Source organism: Sceloporus undulatus, chromosome 9, assembly GCF_019175285.1.
Source record: "Sceloporus undulatus isolate JIND9_A2432 ecotype Alabama chromosome 9, SceUnd_v1.1, whole genome shotgun sequence".
Lineage (NCBI taxonomy): Eukaryota > Metazoa > Chordata > Lepidosauria > Squamata > Phrynosomatidae > Sceloporus > Sceloporus undulatus.
The window spans coordinates 14,754,753-14,765,012 of NC_056530.1; the positions used below are offsets into that span (position 1 = coordinate 14,754,753).

General features: G+C 46.5%; 1 protein-coding gene across 2 annotated transcripts in view; it reads right to left on the reverse strand.

Annotated features, from left to right (window-relative positions):
* The window catches only part of EVA1B (eva-1 homolog B), an 8,754-nt gene extending 3,710 nt beyond the window's left edge, over positions 1-5,044 (reverse strand). The window contains exon 1 of one of the 2 annotated variants that reach the window (XM_042441103.1): positions 4,895-5,044. The gene's annotated coding sequence lies outside the window, so the exon portion shown is untranslated. Of the gene's footprint in view, positions 1-406; positions 2,887-4,894 lie in introns of those variants that run through there. The other variant, XM_042441104.1, reaches the window with a different exon arrangement.
* Positions 5,045-10,260: the final 5,216 nt, after the last annotated feature.

The window sequence follows — 10,260 nt, forward strand, 5'->3', positions numbered from 1 at the left end:
GCTGTATTGGAAAAACATGCTTGCACCTCCTTCCTTGCACAAAACAAAATGAAAGACTAAACTTAAGGCCAACCTGATTAGTTCAGGATCTCCTAAAACAAATTGTTGGAGGATTTGCTGTGAAGTCCGAAAGGTTTCCGACTCCCGACGTTTTGGACACAGCAAGGATTAGAAAAAAACCTATCCCTTTCCCTTTTTCCTTCCCAAAATTGCATTGCTGAAAAAAGATCCTGAAAATGCATTTCCATGGAGTTGTGTAAAATGGTGCGAAAGGACATCCCTGTTCAGTAGTCCTTGGGCCGATCACAAAATCCTGGCGTTGAATCTCTTCCTAGAGATGCCTCATGGATGGTCCTTTGCCCCTTTGGGGATGATTTTGGAATAGGAAATTGCTCTCCCTCCTTACCCTGTTTCCTTTCAGAAGAGAGGAAATTATGCCAAAGTTCAGCAGACGATGTTTTGGGAATCTCTGGGACCTCTCAATATATCAGCAAAACAAAAGGGATGACTGGGGACTTTGCTAATCATTTCCGCAATTCCTCAACGTTTTCGCTTTATTTGCGGGACGCTTTAAATGCGCTTTAATCTCTCTTTAATGCCGAAATCAGCCCCAGTGTGATAAACTCCACTGTCTTCCCCAGCCTTGATTTAAAGAGCGATGGGTTGGAGAGTGTTAAACGAACACAGTTCCAGCATAGCTTTTGCACTGACAATCCTGAGCAATGCCTCCCCCTTTGCAAAACTCGAAGTCAAAGAGCTGCCTAGCCGTTCCCAGTTGCAAGGCTTGTCATGGGATTTCCGGAGAGGAAGGGGAACCAAGCCAAGGAGCCCCATGACAGTCATGCCCCCCACAATTGCCCTCTCTTCTGGGCAGAGAGCCACCCTATACAATTTCTCCCCCTCCAAGCAACGGGTCTGAAAGAGAGGACTCTGCCAACTTTCCTTTCTCTGAGGCTCTTCTCAGATCCATCATTGCAAGCATGGCTTTCTCCATCACAATACAGCAGACTTTATCACACTGGGGATGATTTCGGTGTTTAAAGAGAGATTAAAGCGCATTTAAAGCATCCCGCAAATGAAGCAAAAATGGCAAGTAACTGCACGAATGATTGTCACATGAAATGGTGCAAATAAAGTGATATTGGAAAGTAAAAAGATGTGCGTTAATGCTTCTTTGTGACCACTTTAATGGCGAGTCTTGTGTGACATCGTGTGAAATCGTTCCACATAATCACGCGATATTCACGGGATAAACTCCCGATCTCCTTCGTGTGATAAACTCCTATATCAGCATTGCCAAGGTTGGCTTCTGTGTCAGCACTAGACACTATCCTTTGGTCTCAGGTCTCTGGCCAAAAAGGGATTTGGCAACCCTGATTTGAGCCAATCTTTGGCCATCTTCAGCCCTCCAACTCATCGCTCTCTCCATCATGGGACCCCCATTTTAAGGCTTTGGCCCCTGAAGCGAATGGAGTTAATGGAGTCTTTTTCTGTCCTGCCGGCTTCCATCTTCCTGTTACAGTCATGGGAAATTTATCCTAAGCAGCGGAAATACGCTTTTGCTGCTTTCAGAGCGGAGGTTTCCTTTTCCTCGTCCCCCACCCTTCCAGTGGCTGGTCTTCCAGGTCACGGCTATTTATGGCCAGGTCCACGGATGGACACCGTGGATGGACCCGGAAGGACTGAGGGTCAGAGGAGAGACCGGGCAGAGATGGAGGAAAATACACAAGACAGAAGAAGCCCTTCCACTGTGGAGACTCCCAAATATTACCTTGTTTTGGAAGCTACACAATGGCCTGGTTACTCCTAGCATGGAAGCAACAACTACTACACCACACTGGGATTAGTTATCATGCATTTTCTGGACAATGGGTATCTGAGGATTGGGCAGCTTTTCCTTTTTATATAGACTGAACAAGATGCCCAAATCTTGCATTTTGGGTTTGGACCTAAAGGCCAAAATTGTGCACCGTGCAATGTATGAGTGTTGGGAATGTATTCGTTTTGCAGAGAACTACTTGGCTAAGCTAACTGGAATTAATGCTTTTGTTTGGAATTTAGGCAGAGGACAGACTCGTGAAGAGTTACTTTCCTGCATGAAACAAATAAAATAATATCACATATTATTTTATTATTTTTATAATATTACTAATTTTGAAAACCTTGCAACACAAGGGTGCCATTTTCAAGCTGCACTCTGACACTTTTGACAAACTCAAAAGGAGCCATTTGGAGAATGAAGCACCGTTTTGGCAAAAGAAGTGGTGACTTATGGAGGGCCTGGTGGCCAAATGTCATAGCCACAAAGGAGGACAAAGCACTGTAAAATGTAGGCGAGTTGAAAATAAAAGCAGGGCATTGCAAAAATTGAAGCTAAAAATACTCATATAACCCTGCGCTTCTTCGTGATGCTCAAATGGAGGACGTTTTGGAATTCCTCCTGGTTGGAATGTAGGACGTGTCCTGGAAAAGGAGGATGCCCGTTCACTCTACATGGGGTGCCATTTCCCCTCTTTTCTCCCAGCAACCTCCTACCTCATGTTCTGTTTTTAAAGCTGGAGGGAAAAAAGGAAAGAGAGGTTTTGAAAAAGTCTTCAGGAATGTTTCTATAATCAAAAGCAAATTCTCCAGCCCCCAGGACTTCCTGCAAGATAATGGGTCCAAAGGCAAGGAGGGAATAAATAATGGAAGTCAGAAAGAGGCTGCAGTAAAAGAGAATAATTTAGGGCCGGAGGAGAAATCCCATGTGCGTCAATGTGTGCCTTGACTTATAGCAACCCCATGAATTTTGCACAGAGTTTTCTCCGGCTATGATTCTTCAGAAGTACTTTTGCCCTGTTGTTGTTGTTGCATTCATTTGAGTCATTTCTGGCTTACGGTGCTCCTAAAGCGACCCTATCATGGGGCTTTCTGGACAAGATTTGTTTGCCTTTGAAGCTGAGAGAGTGTGACTTGCCCAATGGGTTTCCATGGCAGAGTCAGGAATCAAACCCTGGTCTCCATCATCCTAGTCTAATGCTCAAACCACTATGCCATGCTGCCTCCAAGTTTTGCAAGTTCCTTCCTTTGAAACAGAGCCTAAAGCAAAACTAAGCTTGGTCAACCCTGGTTAGGACTTGGATGTTGGTTTATAAATAAATTAGGATATCGATACAGCAGTTAAGAATTACAAACTGTGGTTTAAAAGGTAGCAATCGCAACATATCAATATAGAGATGAATGTGTGAGAAATTATAGAAAGTGTATTAAAAATAATACATTAAAATAATTCAGATCTAGGGGAAACAAGGAAGTATTAGAGTATTCCTGTCTGACACTAATACAGTATATTAATAATATTATACTTGTATAACTATTAAGCGGAAGACTGTTTATACTGCTATTTTTTAAAGTTTATGTTCTTTATTTCCCCCTTTTTTACTCCATTTGTTGGAAATTATTCCTGAAATACATAAAATTATTCCTCCAAAGGATTTGGATGAGAGACGGCCAAGGAAACCCAGGTGCTGTAAGTCTCTGTTTCAACGGACAAAAACACTTCTGAGTATCCCTTGCTTAAGAAAACCTTATGAAATACAGAACACTATAACTTGACAGGAGACTTGAAGGCACAGAAAGACACAATTCCACAAAAGTGTAATATCCCCCGTACCCAAATTCTGGGGGTTTTGTGGACCGCATGGGCCCTATATTGACCCTAAAGTCCCTGGTCTCCTCTAGATCTCTCTTTTCAATGCACCCCAGGCCCCCCTTTTCTGCAAAATGGAAAGAACCAAGTCCCTTTTGGAGCACTAGATGATTTCTCTTTTAAAGTTTAACATCATCAGAACTAAAAGACAAAGTCCAGCTTTAGGACTGGAAATGTGTATGTGTGTATGAGAGAGAGAGAGAGAATGAATGTTGTGTATTCTTGACATTCACATTTGGCAGAAGCATTCTCACTCTTAGCAAACCCTGGAGAAACCCTCTCAGAATGGGATTTTTCTGCTCAGCTTGGAAAGACTGGCGACCTCAGGATCCTGTGCCTTGTTTTTGGCTGGCCTAAGAAAGGCATGACCAGATTTGGGGGATTTGTCTAAGGATAAACACAGTATGGCCAAGTGGTTTGGGGTTGGGCTATAGTTCTTGAGAGACCAGGGTTTGATCAGCTGCAGAAACCCACTGGGTAAATTTGGGCAAGAAGCCCCAAAGGGAAGGCAATGGCAACCCTCCTCTGAAAAAATCCTGCCAAGAAAACCCATTGATACTCCACTTTAGTTGGAGTATCAATGAGTTGGAAAGGACTTGAAGGCACACAAAACACACACATCCAAACAAACACATCTTTTTTTTAATGACTTGAAAATCCTGCCCTTATTGCTGTCTTTCTTTTGGTCAAGGGAATGCCATTAATATCTCTGTCTCCAGAGGCTTTGGCTGAGGCTCAGCCCTTAAAGCGTCCTTTCCCTGACTCTGGGCATGCACAGAGTGCTCTCCTGCCCTGCCGAGCATCTCCACTTTTTGGGGAGGGGAGGGAGAAAAACAGTGCCCCCAAGATCTGGGGAAGTCCAGCTAAGACTTGGTGCCACCCCCAGTCCCACACCTGCCCCCCAAAAGACACCTTCCCCCCAAAAAAAGCTTTGTCTTGCAAGACCAGCTTCCTCACTTTCCGTGGAGCCTTTGCTGTGCCCTTTTACGCACCAAGAACTCACCTTGAAAGGAGCCAAATCTCCCTCTTTGCCCCCTTGGAAGGGGTCTTTTGGGGGGTGAGCTTGATGCCAAGCCTGGACTGGGACCCCAAGACCCCCTGGCAGCTTCAGAGGAGAGAAGGAGCAGCGAAGGAAAGGAAGAAGGAGGAAAGGATGAAGAAGAGGAGTGCCCAGAGGCGCAGCAGGCAGAGTCCCAGACTCCTTACCTCTCCCTTCTTTGGGTCTCTCTCTCTCTCTCTCTCTTGATCCCTTGCCCTTGGGGGTCCCAGGGGTCCAGGAGGAGGGCTGGCTCCGGGGCCAGAGCCTCTCTTTCCCTGCCTTGGAGCTGGCCAGCCTGCCTCCCTGCCTCCTTCCCCTGTTCCCTCCACCCCCTTGGCTCCAAAAGCAGGAAGGGAAGGAAGGAAGGAGGGCAGGCGGAGGCAGGGATGGAGGGATGGAAGAAGGGAGGAAAGCAAAGGGGCCCGGCCCACAGGACAGGCAGAGGAGGGCCCAAAAGAAAGTCTGGGAAAGGCATTCTTCCCACCCAGACATCCCCAGGAAAGGCATCTCCAAGGCGGACCCCCAGCAGATCACAGGAGCCTCGGATTTGGGGGCATGAAAGGGACCCCAAGCTGGGTTTGAGAGTGTCTTCCTGCAAGGCAGAAGGGGTCAGACTGGATGGTCCCGAGGGGTCCCTTCCAGCTCTAGGGTTCTCTGTACTCCTGCAGGGCAGAAGGGGGATGGACTGGATGGCCCTTAGGGGTCTCATCTAACTCTAGGAATCTGATTCTCTGGAGTGTAGTAGTTTTTAAACAGAGGCTGGATGGACATCTGGCACAAGGAGGGCTTGCATTGTCTATTCTTGCAGGGCAGAAGATGGGGATTGAGCTCGATGGCCTTTGAGGAGTCCCTTCCAACTCTAATTCCATGATTCTATGATTCTTGGATGGTGCCTTCCTGCATGGCAAAAGCATAGGCTGGACTTTGGGGTCCCTTCCAACTCTAGGATCCTATGTATTCCTGCATGGCAGAAGGGTTGGACTGGATGGCCTTTGGGGATACCTTCCAACTCTAGGATTCTATGGTTCTAAACCTCCAAAGAAGAGTCCCACTTCCCTCTCCAGAGGCAGGCCTTTTCCACCATCAGACATGGGCTGCCTTGAAGGGTGGTGGGCTCTCCATCTTTGGGGGGGGTGTCTCTCAAGGATGCCTTCCTTCATGGCAGAAGGAAGGGGGCCAGACTGGATGGAAGGAGAAACCTGTTGTCCGGGCCTTATTTGAGAACTAGCCTTCTCCAAAATGTCCCAGCCAAAGGGGGAAAGAAAAACACAAGCCCTTGCGGTTGTTTGTCCAGGAGGCCCACAGAAAATCTGGAAAGAAGGGAGGTTCAAAAGAGGCCCAGGACAGAAAGGCCTTTTTCTTTCGGCCGGTTTCCCTCCTTTTTTGCACACACACACAGAGGCACACTGGGTGTGTTTGCACAGTGGCTGGACACACACAGGCCTCCTTTGGTTGGGGAGGAAGAGAAATCCATCCCTTTCGTGGCTGCTCCGGTTTGGTCTCTGAAGTTGCATTTTACTTCCAAAAGGAAAGCAAAAGGCAGGTATGCCTGGTAGCCAACCTTTTGAGAGAAAAGCCCACCGTTTTTTGGGAGGCGCTACGGTCCACTGCCATTGACACAGCGATCCAGGGACACCATTTTGGAAGGAGACAATTCCCTTTTTTGGACTCCAATTCCCAGGGGATTCTGGGAGTTAGAATCCAAAAAGATAAGGTTCTTCACATTCTGGTCATGGCCCAAATGGTGTCCCAGGTAGTTGCGCACCCAAAAATGAGAGACGCGCTTCCTGGCAATGGCAAAGTGTCCATTTTTAGCTCGGTCCAATTCTGCGGTCAAGGCATTGGCATGACCCATGGAGGAATTTCATTTTTGTCAAAAAGATGAACTCTTCCCTGCTCTTGCCTGGTTATTTCCCTCATTTTGTTTTGTTTTTAAAGCCCAAAGGAATGTGGATGTCGCAAACATGATCCCTTGTGTCTTCAATGTGGTTTCCTTTTTTAAAAAAGAGCAACCAATGCCAAACCAATTTATTTTGAGACCCAGTTTTCATAAAAGCCAGACTCTTGGCTCCCATTTGGAGGGTGTGCGTCAATACTAGAGGACCTGTTGTCCACCTTCAAAAAACAACAAGGATGTTTTCGGTGGTCAGATGTTGGAAGATGTTGCATATTCTCCAACATTTTGCAGGTGCAAAGAAGGACATGTGTGGCCACAAGGTTGGGTCCAGCCAAAAACAAGAGGGCAAAAAAAGGCCTTAATGAGGAATGAGACACACAAGTATAAAGTTAAGCAAAGACATCATAACCATCTATGGACTGAGTTAAGGAAAGTTTGAAGCAAGAGGGGAAAAAACCCAAATTAACCTGTTCAGGAGGGCAGAGTCCACCGCTGTCTCTCCTGCAGAGCTATTGAATGCAAACTTCTAATTCATGAACTCGGTTTGCAGCAAATGCAGCTAAGTGAATGGTTTGATGGATTGATAAGTCAATGAATGAATGGACAGATAGAGATGATAGTTGGTGCATAGATAGACAGATAATTCAGTGGATGGATGGTTAGATAAACTGATGGATGGAACAATGGATGGATGGATGGATGGCAAATTACCTCTCCTGGAAGTTTTAAGAGATGGTGGTTCACCTCTTAAACAAGTTGCTCCTCTCCTTTCCTGCCCTTTTGAACTTCTATAAAACCACCCAGATTTTTCCAAAGCAGACACAGGTCTCCAGCCGCTTCTGAGTATTGGTTTTGTTGTGGGTTCTGGAGGGCATTTTTGCTAGTCCTTGGAGTCCCTCCAAAGGTTGCAGGGACAATGGACAAAGTGGTCTTTGGACCTTCTGCTGTTGTCCAGCCTGAAGTCCAGCAGAAGGCCAAGGAGGGCTCAGCCTGGGCCACAGAGACGCTGTCTCCCTGGGGTCCTTCTTTCTCCCTACAAGCAGCAAAGGCTCCCACTTCTTTGCTCCTTTCCTGATCCAGGGCCAGCATCTGGTGAATGATTAAGGCTCAGTCAAAAGGCCGGAAGTCCAGGGGGAGGAAGGAGGAGGATTGACAACCCTCCATCCAGCTGCAGTCACTGCGCTGCTTTAAAGTCTTCCTCCCCAGATAAAAAAATTCCCTTCCATCTCCAAATTTCTGGTTTTGGAGTAACTGGAAACCTCTGTTGAGCATTGAGAAATACACACTAAGAAAAGAGGAAGACAAAGTGACCGAGTGAAGGCTAACACAGCAAATAGAAGCCTTCTAGGTCTGAATGGTTTCCATCGTCTCTCACTCTCTGCAATGCTACAAATTTGGGGACTGAAATACAATCGCATGGAGGGAATTATTCTTATGCCTTATTTTGGGCCTCTTCAACCATAGCTACACCTCTGTTGGGAGTTGTCATCTGAAAAAGTAACTTCCTTCAGCCCAAAAGGTGCCCCAGCGGACTTCAGCAGGCAGAGAATGAATGGTCTCAATGGTTTTGAAGCAGCATTTCTCCACTAATTCAATCCAGGTCCCCTTTTTGCTAAACATGAACATCATATTTTCCCTAATCCCATTTTGAATTTGCCTCCTTCCCCATCATTTTCTATGCATTATTGTGACTATGACTGGGAGAGGCAACCGATGCGTGCCATCCAGAGGTTCAGCTAATATGAGAGAAAGACATTTACATGCAATGATGGCATCCATTTTAATTAAAGTTCTGTCTCTAATTCCTAATGCAGATGTATTGTTGTCCTTTTCTATTAATCCCTGGAGGAGGCCAGGCAATTGTTTTCTGGCATAATAACTCAAAGCACTGGTAATGATGTACAAAGCTTGCATCTCTGCTGGGGAGAGGACATAATAGGATCACAGAGCTGTAAGGGACCCCAAAGGTCATCTATTCCAACCTCCCTGCCGTACAGGAATGCACAACTAAAGCACTCCTGCACCCAACCTCTGTCCAAAACCCCCCACAGACAGTGGTCCACCACCCTCCAGTTCTATTCTTGAGACAGCCCTTAAAGTTAGGAAGTTCTTCCCTATGTTTAGGCGGAACCCCATAATTCAAACCCATTGGTTCTTGTCCTAGCCTCTGGAGCATCGGAAAACAAGCTCATCCCACCTTCTACACAACATCCTTTCAAATAAGATTGCTCCATCATGCCACCTATCAGTTTCCTCTTCTCCAAGCTAAACATACTCAGCCCCATAAATTGATCCCCATTGGGCTTGGTGGCCTCCAGACCTTTTCCCATCTCAGTCAGATTCCTCTGGACACGTCTCACTTTGTCCATATCCTTCCCGAACTGTGCTGTTCAGAACTGGACATTGTATTCCAAATGAGTTCTGACCAAAGGAGGAGAGGCACTACAACTTCCCTCAATCCATAGAGGTGTAGCTATGTTTGGAAGTCCACACTATGACTCCTGTTGATGTAGCCTAGAATTGCATTGGCCTTCTTGGCTGCTGCATCGCACTGTTGGCCCACGTTTAGCTCATGGTTTACTAAGACCCCTAAATCCTTTCCACATGCACTGAGAGACGGAAGGGGACCCTCTCATGTCATAGTCATCTGAGTATCGAGAAGTCTGAAAGGGCAACGCCAAGACCCTTTGGCCACAAAAAGAATTGCAATGCCTGCCTTTGCCTCCTTGCCTGGGAATGTAGAGAAACAAAAGTGAAAGAGGCAAATGTGGGGCCTGGTTCCCATTAACGTTGCTGAGCAACAGTTCTGAAGGAGATCAGTGGGCTCCAGCTTCTCCCCATTCCTCCCATTACAGCCAGGGACCCATTGCAGAGGTGCAACTTGGGGACTGGATCCATTTAGGAAGGAGGGGACACACTTTGAAGATACACAACCATCACACTGCGCTTTCTTGCTTGGTGCCTTTAAAGTGTTGCATTAAAATTCCATGCAAAGGGGAAGGAGACAGAGACAACATCTGGGATTGTAATTTCTTCTGGAATGGGAATAAAAAAACAGGCTGGTTTAGGCAGTTTCCTCCACCAGGATCATACTCAGATATGAGGGAAACTCTTGGTTAAATGCTTCCAAGGAAAGAAGTTTGTGTGTGAGCGTGGGTAGGAGATGAGGGAGTGTAGTGTAATGGTTTGAGCACTGCCTCCAGAAACCTGGGTCCGATTCCCGGCTCAGCCATGGAAAACCACTGGGTGACCTAAAGCAAGTCACACTCTCCCAGCCAAAGGCCTGTCATAGGCTGGAAACATTTGAAGCAACACAACAACAAAACAACTGGCAAAACCACCCCTGAGGAATCCTTTCCTAAGAAACCCCAATAAAAATATGTAAGTGGACAGGCGACCTGAAGTCACAGTCCAAAAAGTAACTTTTCCAAGAGTTGGCTGAGGATGGGGAGCAGAGTCCCATTCTGTGCCTGATGCTCCATCGCCCCCTGGTGCCAAAAAGTGGCATGGGAGCACCCTCCAACAACTTTGGGCAACTTTGCTCTCCCTTTGCTTTCAACACAATATCCCAAGCTTTTGCGTAACTGACCCCCGAAAGCGGATTGACATTCCCCGTTATCACACAGAGATCTCAGA